Here is a 16088-nt window from a genome sequence, read left to right as displayed (position 1 = left end):
TACAATTTTCATGTTGTAAATGACCTAGGATAACCCAAAAATGTCAGTGACTTATTTTCATTGGGGTCCTTCATGAGAGGTGCCTTGAGAGTGAATGTATCTTGATCCAAGGAGTTGGAGGTATCCTTTGTGTATAATAAAAATGAATTGCAGATACAGGAAACTTAGTGTACTGACTATTATATAAAAACTGTTGACAAAAATATATAATTATTTCTACAAGTACATGTACAAGGTATACAGGCCTATAGAAAGCTGCTTGTTATGCAGCATTTCAGGCAACTTGTCACTTTTGTCCCAGGATGTGACCCACACCAGTCAACTAACACCCAAGTACCTATTTTACCGGAGAACATGGACAACTTGTGTGAGGAAACACCCCCAATGTTTCTGTCCTCTCTGAGAATCAAACCTGGACCCTCACCGTGTGAAGTGAGAGCTTTAGCCACCAGGCCACAGAAAATGATGCTTGTGTACAGTTCAGGACATTTATTAAAAGTACTGATGAAGTCACAGATGTTGGTTTCCTTCAATAAATGTGAACTATACACAAGTTTCCTTTTCCACAGTTTGATGGTGTCACCATGCCATTTACAACCATTAGAAAGGAGGAGCATTACAGCAGGCCCATGCTAGGCAGGTCCAACTCTCACTCACTCGTGTACTTGTCTAACCTATTTTTATAGCAACCCAAGATTCTTACTTTGATGACATTGCTCAGAAGTTTGTTCCACATGTCCACAACTCTGTTACTAACCCAGCACTTTCCAATATCCTTTCTAAATCTAAGTTTTTCAAACTTGAAACCATTGCTGTGTGTCCTTTGTTAGATATTTCCAGCATTATTGCAAACACTTATGCACTGTTGTCATTGCTTTAGATTACTGCTAATCAGTACTCGAAAAAAAATTTCATTTAGTTTATAAAGTGCCAAGGTAAGAAGCTTAGCTAATGTACAACTGGTAATGTACAAATAAGTAGCTAATGTGCTATTACTCATCATTGAAACATTGTTCAGTAAATCATGAGAAATGAACACCTTCCCAAAAATGCTTAAATTAGCAAGGGTTGCCCCCAATGTACATGGAAACCCAACTGATGTAAATAACTGTAGGCCACTATTAAACTTGCCATTGTCATCTAAAATCTTCAAAATATTAATTCATAGGAGTATACTCCTTCCTATTCTCACAATATACTCAACCACTACCAGTTTGGTTTCAGGTCAAGCAAAAGTACAAATGATGAAATTATAAAAAGGGTAGGCTTTATACAGCTTTTGAGAATAGTAAATATCCACAGGGATTCTTCAGAGACCTTAGGAAAGCCTTCAGTACAGTAGACCACAACATCCTGCGTCTTAGTAATAATGGCAGAATTACTTAGTTTAATATGCCACTTGCAACTTTTTCTGACATGATTGACTGAGCCAGTTTGCATGTCTGATTTCTCAGCCAAATGCACATTTATGTAATAGATAATTGCAAGTAGTTTTCCAATAGGTTACTCTCTCTCTCCACTTTTCTGCTTAATTTCCTTTCATGTCTGTATGGTTGTAATCATTATTACATCCCTTTTATAGTGCAATCAAAATTCCATTGTCATTGGCATGGAAATACTTTCACTTCATTTTGAACTGATGGTTTTCTGAATGATGGCATAAATGTTCTATTTCCTCGCATTGTCCTGCACATTTATTATTAACTTTCAGGTAATTGCAAAGTACCAGTTATGTGAATAAATTATACCCCTTGCCAAGATATGTTTTGTTAACAAAACCATCTTTCATCCAAATCTGTCCCTGTACCCTCGGCCGTCCTTCAACTCCTATACAGATTGGTTACATATCTTATTCTACTTTATTTGTATTGTAACCTAAGTAACTTGGTGTATCCTCATCTGTCTAATCACTCTGCAGAACTGAAGATCATTGAAGTAGTTTAAATGTAATTCTTTTTGTAATTGACCACCTGTCATTGGTTAGCTTTCTTATTGTACTTATGAATGTAGTTTAACTGCATAAGAAGTCTTGGTTAATAGCCTATGTTTAGTTCTTAAGTAACTGAATTTGAATTTGAACTTACAAGCCATAAGATTAGATACCTGAGAAGCATTGCAAAATTAATGGCTTTCTTTTGTGCCTACCATTGTATTAATTCATGTAGATTACATTATTTGTACAGCATAAAGAAGTAAACACATTTTTATTATTTTTTATATTAATAGACCGTTAAATTTATGCACACAAAATTTAATAAGGACTATCCAGGCTCTTAGATGCACCAGACATTAAGTATTGAAGTCATTCGAAAGAGATAAGCTTTTGATTTATTTAATGGGTTTTAATGGGAATAAAAATTTCACACTATTTTACACACAATGGTCAAATTTGCATCTACAGACTTGACTTTCGCTTTCTTTCATCATTGAATTACGAGGCACCTTTTTTGAACATTTAAAGCTTTGTTGCTGAGGGTTTTGGAAGTTACTGGAGCCATTCCAGGCTGCTGGGATTGGGTTCATTAACCTTGGTCACAAGACACCTACCTACACAGACAAGTTTTCTGAGAATTTGGTCATTTTTACCATACACAAGCATTGAAAATTTGAAGCCGGTTAAAAAGGCATTCTTGAGTTTTGATAACTGGACTTGACCTGCCTATTAAATATGTAAATGATTTGATAGGGCAACAGAGAAGAGATAGAAGCTAAATTAAATTGATAAATTTTTCAAGATTTTAACCCTTTCAGGGTCCAAGGCCCAAATCTGGAGTCACGCACCAGTGTCCAAGATATTTCAAAAAAAAAAATTGTTATTTTTTCTTATGAAATCGTAGAGAATCTTTTTGTGAAGGTAATAAAACAAAAAGTACGAAAATTGGTGGAAAATTGACGAAATTATGCTCTCGCGAATTTTGATGTGTCAGCGATATTTACGAATCGGCGATTTTGCCGACTTTCACTCCCATTTTAGGCCAATTACATTATTCCAATCAACCAAATTCTTAGCTATTTCACTAGTATTACTTCTATTCTATCGATTGAGCACAAGAAATCACCAAGTCAACTGTTTCAACCACAAAATAAAGTGATCGGAAATTGTTAATTTGGCCAATTTAACACAAAGTTCAAAATATTCCAATTTCAAAATAGGGTCCAGAATGAACAATGTAGGCATTCCTGGCACTAAACTAACATTTCCTCTGTTCATTAGTTATGTTTTGAGGCTTTACAAATAAATTCCATTTTGATCTTTTATTCACATAATGAATTTTTATTCACACCAAAAAATAGAAGATTTACTGTTATGCAATACTGTAATAATTGTATAAATATCATCACCATATTTGTGAATGTATATTAGACCCACCAGCTGATGTGTATTAGACGTGTGAGGTCGTTTGTTTACTCTTGAATATCGGCAAAAATTTAACATTTCCGCTACTTTGAGCTCAGTTTCAAGCCATTTCCAATGCTAAAACCAATCAAAATCATCTCTATTTCTGTAATATGTCTTCCATTCTATCAAATGAGACCAAGAAATCGCAAATACAACTATAAAAAACATACGAAAAAACACTGCAAAGTTGCTGTTTTAATCGAAAAATCATGATTTCATTTTTTTTCTCTCATTATGCACAGTGTGCTGCAGGATCTGTTTTATGTGGTGCACACATACCACATAGATGTATTCTCTCATATCTAGGCCCAAATGTAAAACTCACAGTTTATCAGAGTGAGCTGAGCTCATGGCGTAGATCTACGGTTTGGACCCTGAACGTAAAGCCGTAGATCTACGGGACGGACCCTGAAAGGGTTAAATGTACATTAATTAAATACTGTATAGAAGAATATTTTTAAAATAGACCAGAGGCAGAAGATATAATCCACCCATGAACTGTTCTAAATAAGGTAACATTCAGGAAAAAAAAAAAAAGAATGCTTAGTTGTATAATCATTAATAATAATATTTTTTTATTTGCAGATAAAAATATGTGAAGAATTTCCAGTTGAAGAGGACTTGGAAAGCAAGGCCTGGAGATACCTCACCTGGACAGCTATTGGATTAGGGTTGGCAGCTACTGCATCATTTTTCACTTCTCATTGATTGATATTAGTCTTTCACATAAAGCTGTCTCCTGGATTCACTGGAATATATGAATCAGGGAATGGTTTATCATATGGTATGTTTGTGGCCACTTGCACTAACCTATTACCATAGTGCATAGCACATTTTTCTCTCTCTGTTTCTTTAGTTATATTTCCAAGCACTGTATGACCCCTGTGGGTTTAATACGTATAATACAGTAATAATCTTACATTTTGAATAGATTGGCTGTTATTGTTTGAAACTGGTGGTACTTGTAAACACTGAAATAATTTCTTGAATAATTATCAAAAAATTAACCTATGGGTATAAGAAAGGGGTAGCTTTGGATAGTTATAGTGTGATGTACAGTACTGTGCATTAGATGACATATTAAAGGTATTTCACAGTTTAATTTTATATAAAAAAATATTCAATTTTATTCTATGGTTAAAATATGTTTTCAATAGCTACTTTTTTCCAGTTTTTATTGTACAAGATAGCTACTAATGAGCAGTGAAACCTCAATGATCAGACAAATTAAGCGTTTTTCCATGATAATAATAGTAATGGAGAATTCTGGATTTAATGGGCTCAGTCTGTTAAATTCGAAAAGGTTTACCCAGCAGGCTCTAAGAATAATGAACAATTCTGGATTTAGCAGATCCGTCTGTTCCCAAATGTTCTCTCGCCACAGGTTTTCTCCATTAAATCTGAAATCCATAAACTCGAGGTATGATAAATCAAAGTTTTACTATACCTGGAGTTTACCTGGAGAGAGTTTCGGGGGTCAACGCCCCCGCGGCCCGGTCTGTGACCAGGCCTCCTGGTGGATCAGCGCCTGATCAACCAGGCTGTTGCTGCTGGCTGCACGCAAACCAACGTACGAGCCACAGCCCGGCTGATCAGGAACTGACTTTAGGTGCTTGTCCAGTGCCAGCTTGAAGACTGCCAGGGGTCTGTTGGTAATCCACTGTACTTATAAAATTACTATATTTCTTGGTGTATTCTGCAAACTTTTTTTTTTTTTTTTTTTTTTTTTATAAATGTGCTTTTAAATTCTCTGCACATCAGTGTATTTTTGTCCAGACATGAGACTAAGAATCAAGGTTGAGCTTGAAGGCTTGTTACAGTGGGTTTAACAAAAATTTGTGTTATTCAGTATTTGTCACCATAGGTTCATAGACAGCAACCATCTAGGAAGGTACTGCCATCCTGAAAAAGGAGTATGAAATGGAAACCTGTCATTTTTTGTACTCTGGACAAGTTCGTTGATCTTGACTTCGTCTCATGAACCTGTAGGATAACAGGTGAATCTTATAAGTTTCTGCTTGTGTGTATTCAGATTAGACATATTTTTACTGTTCTGTGTGTTTCTTAATAGTTCCTAATCTTGTAATATTTTCTTTTTAACCTAGGAGGCCTAGTCTGAGACTGGGCCATGGGAAAGATAATCCCCAGAACCACTAACAGGTAGCATATGCCAAAGTATATAGTATAGCACCCATACCGATGTACAGTGGAACCTTGGTACTCTAACTTAATTCATTCCAGAAGGCTGTTTGAGTGCCGATCTGTTCGAGTACCAAACGAAATTTTCCCAACCAATTTTCCTTTTGGTTGGCTGTTATCACTAATCATCTTAGGCCCCATGGTGACTTATTTATACATATATAAAAGAACACCAAAAATGAGAGGAAACACAAAGTAGTTTACAGCGAAGTTCTGGGAGGTTGTGTTTGTTTAGTTGAGTGCTGAGCAAACGGTTGACTACTGAGCTATTTTTTTACTGAACAAAGCATTCGCATACCGAATTGTTCGAGTAGGGAGCTGTTCAAGTACCGAGGTTCCACTGTACTATTGTGTATAACCTATAATATTTCTCTCAGATACAAATAGCAGTCACATGGGAATGAACCTGCTATCACTTAGAACATCAAGAGAACACTGAAGCTACCAGTTAAACCATATTGAAACTTGTAACTTTTGACACTTGACAAATTACTCTTGGCCCCTTTTGGTTTGGTTCTTCCCCTTGAATATAATAATTTTCGTGTAGCGGTTAGTTTACTTGGTATAGTACTTGATCGAGTTGCATAAATTGTGATATTTAATGTAAAAATGTTAAAACTTGCAAATATTGATGTTACCAAAACACAGGCCATGAAATAGACAGTCACGTCGTATTTTATTGAAACTGAGGTTTTCAAATTAGTCATACCCTGCCATATGTCAGTAATTGGTTCCAAGAGCTGTGGTGTAACCCAGTTTTTTATTTAAACCAGACATAATGCCTTAAAAATGTCGACAAACACTGTAAAATTAGCGTAAGTAACTTGCAAAAGAATATAACTATTGCTAAGCCTTAAAAAAACACTAACAACCCATTTTAGTCATATTTTTAAATTAACAATGAACACAGTTAAAAAATTATGACATAGGTGATGTTGCTGAGTGATGTAAAGTTGGATGTAATGATGTTCACTGAACTGAAATTTACTCTAGAAGGGCAGCATAAAGGCAAATTTGACGTAAGCCAAAATGACGTAAAGCTGGGTGTGACTATATATCTGTCAATCTTATTATTCCAGATTAGCGATAACTACAGTTATCTCTCCAAATCATATATATGTATAATATTGCATTATAGATTAAATGTTAGATCAGATATAGATTGCACTGCAAACAAATTTACAGTATCTGGTCAGTTATCATGGATTATCTGTGCTAAATACAGTGGAACCTTGACTTACGAGTGCCCCAACATACAAGTTTTTTGAGATTTGAGCCGTCAATCGGTCGATTTTTTGCTCTGAGTTACGAGCCAACATTTGAGTTACGAGCCAGCTCCCCCCCCCACTTCCCCCTCAACCCAAAACCTCTTTTGTTTATCTATGATTTCATGCTTTAATTCCATGGAAATCATTCTCTTTTTCTTACCAGCGCTGTCCTTTACAATTACTTTCTTAGGACCCATGGTTAGAAAAGCAAAATCTGGCCAAGTGGCTGTCAAAAATGTAAGCAAATCAGGAGAAAACTGCTCCCACTGTGAGGTAAACAGTGCACTGAGTTGACTTCGTTTTGAAGCTCTCGTTGTTATAATAATGTATTATTATTATTATTAATTTAGGGAACAGGCTCTATTGTTATTGTAATAATAATTATTATAACTATTATTATTGATAATTTAGGGAACTGAAGCCCCTCACCAGCATCAAGGTTCCTTGATGCTGGTGAGGGGCTCTTGATCTAGGGAATTGGATATGTGCTCTAGTTCCCTAAATTAATAATAATAAAAATGGATATCATCATCTTTTTCTTCTCAGCACTGTCCTTTACACTTACTTTCTTAGGACCCATGGTTAGAAAAGTGAAATTTGGCCAAATGACTGTCAAAAATGTAAGCAAATCAGGAGAGAACTGCTCCCACAGCTATGTAAACAGTGCACTGAGTTGACTTCGTTATGAAGCTCTCGTTGTTATAATAATGTATTATTATTAATTTAGGGAACTGAAGCTCTGTTGTTATTGTAATAATTATTATAATTATTATTATTGATAATTTAGGGAACTGAAGCTCTATCATTATAATTATTTTTATTATTATTATTATTATTATTATTATTATTATTAATATTATTAATAATTTAGAGAACTTGAGCACATTGCCAGTTCCCTACATTAAGAGCCCCTTACAGCATCAAGGTTCCTTGACACTGGTGAGGGTCTCTTGATCTAGGGAATTGGATATATGCTCTTGTTCCCTAAATTAATAATAATAATAACAGAACTTCAGTTCTTTAAATTATCAATAATAATAATTAATAATTATTATTGCAATGATGATAGAGCTTGTTCCCTAAATTAATAGTAATAATAACAATAATTATTATAACAATAGAGCTTCAGTTCCCTAAATTATCAATAATAATAATTATTATTGTTATTTTACAATAATGATAGAGCTTCAGTTCCCCAAATTAATAATAATAATGTACATAATGCATACGTAATAATAATTCAGAATCCTGCCGCTAGTTGGCGCAGCTGATGTTTACATCGCTGTCGAAGCAGTTCTCTCCTGATTTGCTTACAATTTTGAGTCATTTTGCTTTTCTAACCATGGGTCCTAAGAAAATAAGTGTAAAGGACAGTGCTGAGAAGAAAAAGATGATGATTTCCCTGGAATTAATGCATGAAATCATAGATAAACATATGTAAGGTGCATGAGTTGTGGATTTAGCCAGACAATACCAGCACAGTACATCTACTATATGTACCCCTCAAGGAAGGTTCCTTGATGTTGGTGAGAGGCTCTTGATTTAGGGAATTGGGTCTGTGCTCCAGTACCCCGAATTAAGCCTGAATGCCTTCCACATCATCCCCCCCCCAGGCGCTGTATAATCCTCCAGGTTTAGCACTTCCCCCTTGATTATAATAATAATAATTTACTATATGTACAATACTAAAGCAGCAGGATTTGTTAAAGGCTATATATAGTGCCAGCCAAGGGCGTTACAATAACAACTAAGCTGCGGACCTCTGTCCGTGAAAAGATGGAGAAGTTGCTGCTGACGTGGCTGAGAGAGAAGCAGCTCGCAGGAGATACCGTATCAGTTATGTTCAGTGATTAAACAAAACAAATTGTATCAGTTATGTTCAGTGTGTAAGTACATATACACTTTATATAAACAGTATTATTTCTTTACATTCTGTAGTATATTATGATTTATTATGTGTTTATATACGATATTTTCAGTGTTTTCCTTAGAAAAATAGTGATCTATTGCAGTTAGCCTCAAAAATACTCTGTTTTCTCTTACAATAAGAGCACGGGAAGATACTCTCAGTACATACACACAGGAAATGGCGGACACATTCGCTGCTGCCTCTGCCACTGTATTATGGCCTATTTTATTAATTCTAGAGTATATATCATGTTTCTGTGTTAATTATATTGTTTATTATGTCATATTAGATGAATTGTGATAGACAAATAAGCCGTATAGTTGATAATAGCGTCATATTCAAGTATTTTTTTCTTGGCTCTCCAGAGTTCAGGAACGGATTAATGGCTTTTCAGTTAATTTAAATGAGGAAAATTAATTTGATATACGAGTAAATTGAGTTACGAGCTAGCTCCTGGAACGGATTAAACTCGTAAGTCAAGGTTCCACTGTACATTACATTTAAAAATTGATCCCCAAAAAATGTGCATTATACATAAAGAAATATGGTATTTTTAAAACTGATATTCCATGTACTGGTACATGTTGTTTATCATAATAGTTTGGATAATGGTCAAATAAACACACCCATGGTTATAAGATTTAGGTTGCTTTGTGGATTTAGTGATATTTTTGTGTGTTACCTAGTATATTAAAAGGCTTCACAACTTTTTTTTTACAATCACTACTAGATTGTATATACTTCAGGTATTTTCAGTGCCTTTTTGTTTGGGTTCTGTAAATTCTCTTTTAGGTATTTTCCACTCCCACTCCATTGAAAGATTGATGTTTAACATCATATGATTATTAGTGCCCATATATTGTATATTGTAAAACTCTTGTAATTTAACCCTTAAACTGTCTAAACATAGATCTACGTCCACATGCGGGGGGGCTCCGAACATAGATCTGTTTATTTTTACATGATTTCAGATGGGGAAAATCAAGGTCGGAGCGCTATGCACGTGAACGTAGATCTACGTTTGGACAGTTTAAGGGTTAAAGAGTGTTATTTTTCATGACAGTCTTTAATCATTCCAGTTTTATGTATTTAAACCTAATGGTTACATTTAGGTAATGGGACAATACCAAAAAATTTTGCCAGTACCTATATTTTTTTATTTTTAAAATTATGACTGTTCAATATATAAGGGAATGCTTATTGTACAGTGGATATTAAATAACACAGGTAGGTTAAATATTAAATAACTTAATTTTTCTGAGATGACAGTGTCATTACTCATTACATGGCCTGTTGTTAGTTACTAGTTGTTGAAGGCACTTGTCAGAGAGAGAGGCAAAAATAGAGAGATAGGTAGATAGATATAGATAGATATCAACCAACCTACACATTCATGAAGTAGTGTGTTGATATTTTTAAGCACATGAATAATATTAATATTTTAGTATCAACCAGTTTTTTTACCATCACTGTAAAAATGGCTGATACCCACAGATAATGATACCAATTCTTTGGTGTATATCTAATTACATTAGTAACAAAAAAAAATAAACATAAAAGTGTACAGTAAATGTTGTTGCTTTAATTTTTCATAAAGCTAATTACACCTACCATCCAACTTACGACCGAGCTTGGTTCCGACTAACCGGTTGTAAGTCAAAATAGACGCAAGTTGAACCTTACTACTGAGTATCAGCATCACATTATGTAATGACTTTATTTTATTGTTTTATTTTTGCATTTCATTTTTTACTTTACTTTTTATGCTGTTTGTACTGTATTTTATACTGTAAGGTTTAGGAGAAACACTGTGTACAGCACAAACAGTTGTTCATTTCCCAGAGCATTTGCATAAAAAACATGGTCGTAAGTCGAGTGGTCGTATGTCGAGATGGTAGGTGTATATATAATGGCTATTTGGAGCTAAACTAATAAAGCTTTTTGAAGATCCATAGTATGTGTAAAAAAAAACTTATACTGTACTCTTTCAATTTTTAACGACGTACTGTAATTATTTCTATACTGACAATACAAAATCAGCCCCAGAGATAAACGTTAGTGGTTATCCTCAGTCCTGTTTAGTATATTAATACCAATATGACTTGTGATTCATTTGACAGCAGCTTTAGCACACACTGAGGGACAGGTTCAATTTTAGGATGAATGGAAATGTTGGGTATGTTTCTTTATACCTGCTGCCTGTTTATCTAGTAGGTACCTGGGTATTAAACGACTGGTGTGGATTGCATCCTGTCGAAGAAGCTTAAAGGATCGCAATGGAAATAAGATGCACAGTTCTGGAGTGTCTGACATATTGACTTTATTGGGTTATCCTGGGTTTCTGTTCCTGTGAGTTAATATGCCTAACAAAATGTACTTTCCAGGAACAAATTTACTCTGGGGCCTTAATTGTAATTTTCTCTCATTTCATGTAGAAAAACTGCCATGTAATGTACTACATATCAGTTTTGTTTATCTTTCTGGGAGAACTGTGAAGGCATTCCCTTAATTTTTACATAAATGCAACAAGTGATAAAATGTAATGTAATTTATTATGCATTCAGTTTATCTTTGCAGAAGGCACACATGAAATGAGATTGAGTAATTTGAAAGCTGTATTTTTTTTTTTTTTTTAAGGTTTAGAGAAAGTGGTTCTTTAATTATCTATTTTCTTTAGTTTATTTTCCTGGATCCCTTGAGCATTACCATAAATAACATTGGTTTGTTTAGCAGTTTTTTAGATTGTATGCAATGTACTAATTGCTGTCTCGTTCACAATTTCATTATTCAAACTGAGGTAAGCTCTGTTGCTATACTCTTAATTTTTCATCAGAATGAATTGAAATATATGTGTGCAAATTTAAGATAAATAACCCCTTCACTGTCAGGACGCCCCCCAAAATTAACCCTTAAATGGTCCAAACGTATAAATACGTTTTTTCAACATCTGAAAGTATGTAAAAAAATGTAATCATCTTTTTTGTTTTGCATTTGAAAATGTGTAAAAAAACTTTCATCTACATTTTTTTTTTGTTATATTTGAAAATATGTAAAAAAAAGTAATCTACTTTTGTAGCACTACAAATTTGAACGTCGATCTGTTTGGACCGTTTAAGGGTTAAAATAGCTGTCCACATTTGTTAAAAAAAAAAAAAAAAAAAAACTGCAATGTTAGTGACAATATTTTTCTAAAGGAACTGTGTTCATCTTATTTATGTATAAGGAACTCTTAATTGTTTGGTAAAGAACTAAAGATTAAACATTTAGATTATGCTGGTGCGGGAGGACTAGTGGGGTTTTGGAGAGGCAGGGAGATGGGTGGTTTGGCTGGCTGTGGGCCAGGTGGGAGACCAGCTAGCCACATCATGGACATGTTCAGTAAACAGTTGGACTGAGAGACATCTTCACATGACAGTACACTCCCTCATGACAACACCCTTACACTACACACCTGACCTTATACCCACCTTCACATTCACCCTCTTTTTGTTAGGTGAAAAATATCAGTACTGAATGCAAAATATTGGATTAAAAATTTTGGGAAACAATTTGCAAATTATTCTACAGAGTTTCTAATGGGGAAAATAGGTGCAGAGTATTGAACAGTTGACTTACACAATTTCCTGGAACGTATTAATGTTACAAGTTAGGGCTCAACTGTATTGTATTTACCTCCACTGATGCCACCACCCCACCTTATCTTCCCTTCTTGCAGACAGCCCTGCTTTTGACTCGCGATCACATTTTGACTTGTCAGCAACTGCTTTACGCACTTTGGCACACAGCTCTTAGCGTCGCTTCCAGCCCTTTTCTCCCCTCACCTCTGATCCCCTCTCCACCTAGGTGTTTATAGCCCCAGCACTATTTTCTGCCCTGCAGTGCTGCATGACCCTTGTCAGCTTAGTTTTTATTTGATTATAATCTACTGTACCATGTTTTCAGTTGTCAGAAGTGATGCACTCTAGTTTTATTGTAAAAATTATCTGAAGTTCATATATGATATGATAGTATATGGTATGCTAATCATTTTGCCTTGCAGTCACAGGGTAAGATAAATTGTGATAATTAGAAAAGCTGTGGAAAACTGCATAACCAGCTTAGTGCATATGCTTAGATTCTCACTATGCTGCTTACATAATTTAATGTTTGAAGCAAATATTTGAATAAATGTGCAGGGCAAAGAAATCTAACCAGGCATTACTTAGCAGTGGGTGAATTTTTTACTTTTATTTTTTATAAATACTTGCAAGACAAATTATACAATATGCATTATCTACATGTTGTGGTGAGGGGATTATAGCAATGAATTAATTCACTGTTTAAAAAAAAAACTGACTAGTTCAAACATGTGCAATGCAGCATTGTAATTGGTTCTTGCATCTGTATCACTAGTGTTGAACCTTTCCCCTCAAGCTAGGTTCCTTGATGCTGGTGAGGAGTTCCTGATCCAAGGAATTTGACTTGTGCTTCCCTTCCTTGACTCGAACCTGAATGCCTCCAATCCCCCAGGTACTGCATAACCCCTATGAGTTTAGTGCTCTCCTATAAATATACTAATATAACTAAAGCCTTTTTCACTTGTGAAATAGAATTAACAAATATATCTAGTCAGCAAATAACTACTTGTCATTTATTGAAAAAAATATATTTATAATATCTTGTTGAGTCTTGGTGATAATCTTTTGCATAGCCTTTTCATATATTATCTACAATATAAAATTAAGCTTTCAGTTATGTATTTCATATTAGTCACAATAGGTTGTTTGAATTATCCATAACTAATATTCATGTAAAAATTAATTTTTACATAGTTTTAAGTTTCCTATTGTCATTTGGTTTTCACTTTAAAATGATTTATACTGTTAAATGTTAAAACAGCCAGGTTTCGAGTTATTGCAGTACTCTGCTCAGAATCAGTGACTTACATAAAATGGATAGGTTATTGCTGTGCTTTGGTCTCAAGTTGTAAAAATAAAATGCTATTTTTGGCTTTTTTTTCTATAAATATTGGATACATTTAAATAAAATAAAATGTGAATACTGTAATTCTCTCTACCCCTCCAGGTGCAGTGTTTCATGACCAACAAAAGTTGTGCTTACTTTAGAATTACTATAATTCTTCACCAGAAAGGATTTTGACTAGGCAAGTAAAGAACAAATTACTGTACAGCATAGTACTCATGGCCATTTTTTTTAAATCCTTGTCTGCTGTGGGACACTTTGCCTAAGATATGAATTGAGTATTGACTAAGATCACTTAGAAAAATTTCTGGTGCTTTTGCAAATATTGCTTGGTTAAGCTCATTGTTCACCATATTCTAATAGTTTATCCTATTGGAGAGAATGCAGCATTAATTTTTAACATGTGAAATATGATGGTGTATGATCAGGCCTAAAGTCCTACTTCCAATGTAGATTGATGTAAAAAAAAAATTTTTTTATGCATGAAGTCCTCTCAGGATTAGCATTTCATATGATTATTTATGGTGGAAGAACTAAACCCATATACACAGAGTAATAGTAAACAGTAAAGTCAGGGGCAGCTACAGTGGAAACTGTTCCACAAGGTACAGTATTCATTCCCATCCTGTTCCTTATGCTGTTGAGAGCCTCTATGCTGAAGCGAATGTTCCATCCTTGTCTGATCACCGTGATGCCCATTGCCTTCGCTACTATGTACGCTCTCACGATCTCCACAATCCTTCCATTTATAGAATGGTCACCGATATTAGTAGACATTCTTTATTTGTTCGCCGCCCGTTTGCTCCGTCCCTTTTCTCTTCGCCTACATTCGCTCTTGTCTTCCCTTCGGTTACCACCTTTATATGTTCATGTAGCATCTCACTTTTCCCTACCCCCCTGGGAAGTTCCAGCTGTTCGGGTCTGTTCTTTCTCACTCCCTTGCTCGAAAGCCCAACTGCCTACGGTGGCTTCCCGCTCTCTTTTTCTTGATCACTTCCACTCCCATTCTCATGCCATCGCTGTGTACACAGATGGCTCTAAGTCTTCAGACGGCGTCGGATTCACAGCAGTGTTTCCGGACAGCGTCGTGCAGGGGCATTTACTATCTTTAGCTAGCATTTTTACTGCTGAATTGTATGCCATTCTTGCAGCACTTATTCGTATCGCATCTATGCCTGTGTCATCATTTGTGGTAGTCTCAGACTCCCAGAGTGCTCTACAGGCTATACGAAAATTTGATACATCTCTCCCCTAGTTTTCTGTATCCAACTTTGGCTACGCCGCATCTTTACCAAGCATAAAGATATTGTTTTTTGTTGGGTCCCTGGTCATGTTGATGTACAGGGCAATGAACAGGCAGACACTGCTGCGCGGTCAGCAGTACATGACCTACCAGTTTCATATAGAGGTATTCCATTTACAGACTATTTTGCTGCAATATCTTCCCACCTTCACACCCGTTGGCAACAACGTTGGTCTACTATGCTTGGCAGCAAACTTCAATCTATTAAACCGAGCATAGGTTACTGGCCGTCGTCTTATCACCAGTGTCGAGGTTGGGAGACAACTCTCTCCCGTCTTCGTATTGGCCATACTCATCTTACTCATGGATATCTCATGGAGAGGCGCCCTGCTCCTCTCTGTGAGAATTGCCAAGCTCCATTATCAGTCAGCCACATTATGTTGGACTGCCCACTTTATCGACGAGCACACAGAATTTACCTCCGTCGTCTTCGCTCCACTGCTCTCTCTTTACCTTCCCTTCTCGCTGATGGACCCACCTTTCATCCGGACTCTCTCATTGACTTTTTGACAACTGACTGACTTCACAAATTCTGATACCTTCAGCCCTTTCTACTTCAATCTCTTGCTACCCTCTACCCCCGTACTATCCCCTGCCCCGCTGTTTTCTGTAACCTACTGATCATCCCTCCTCCCTTCTGCAATCCAATACCCTTGCTTCCTTCCCTACCCTGCAGCGTTGTATAGCCCTTGTGGCTTAGCGCTTCTTTTTGATTATAATAATAATACCCACCTTCACACCCGTTGGCAACAACGTTGGTCAACTCTGCTTGGTAACAAACTTCATTCTATTAAACCGAGCATAGGTTACTGGCCGTCTTCTTGTCATCAGTGCCAAGGTTGGGAGACCGCTCTCTCCCGCCTTCGCATTGGCCACACTTGTCTTACGGGTATCTCATGGATTATTATAATCAAAAAAGAAGAGCTAAGCCACAAGGACTATACAGCAGGTATCTCATGGAGAGGCACCCTGTTCCTCTCTGTGAGCAGTGTCAAGTTCCAGTATCGATTAGCCACATTCTATTAGACTGCCCTCTCTATCAACGAG

General features: G+C 35.8%; 1 protein-coding gene across 1 annotated transcript in view; it reads left to right on the top strand.

Moving 5' to 3' along the window:
• Positions 1-4106, top strand: part of PolE2 (DNA polymerase epsilon subunit 2) — a 32429-nt gene extending 28323 nt beyond the window's left edge. The window contains exon 13 of the mRNA XM_053793558.2: positions 3986-4106. The gene's annotated coding sequence lies outside the window, so the exon portion shown is untranslated. The remainder of the gene's footprint in view (positions 1-3985) is intronic.
• The last annotated feature ends 11982 nt before the right edge of the window (positions 4107-16088 follow it).

This window comes from Cherax quadricarinatus, chromosome 71 (assembly GCF_038502225.1).
Source record: "Cherax quadricarinatus isolate ZL_2023a chromosome 71, ASM3850222v1, whole genome shotgun sequence".
Taxonomy (NCBI): Eukaryota; Metazoa; Arthropoda; class Malacostraca; order Decapoda; family Parastacidae; genus Cherax; species Cherax quadricarinatus.
Note: the sequence above shows the minus strand (reverse complement) of the source record. Positions and strands in the feature narration are given on the sequence as shown.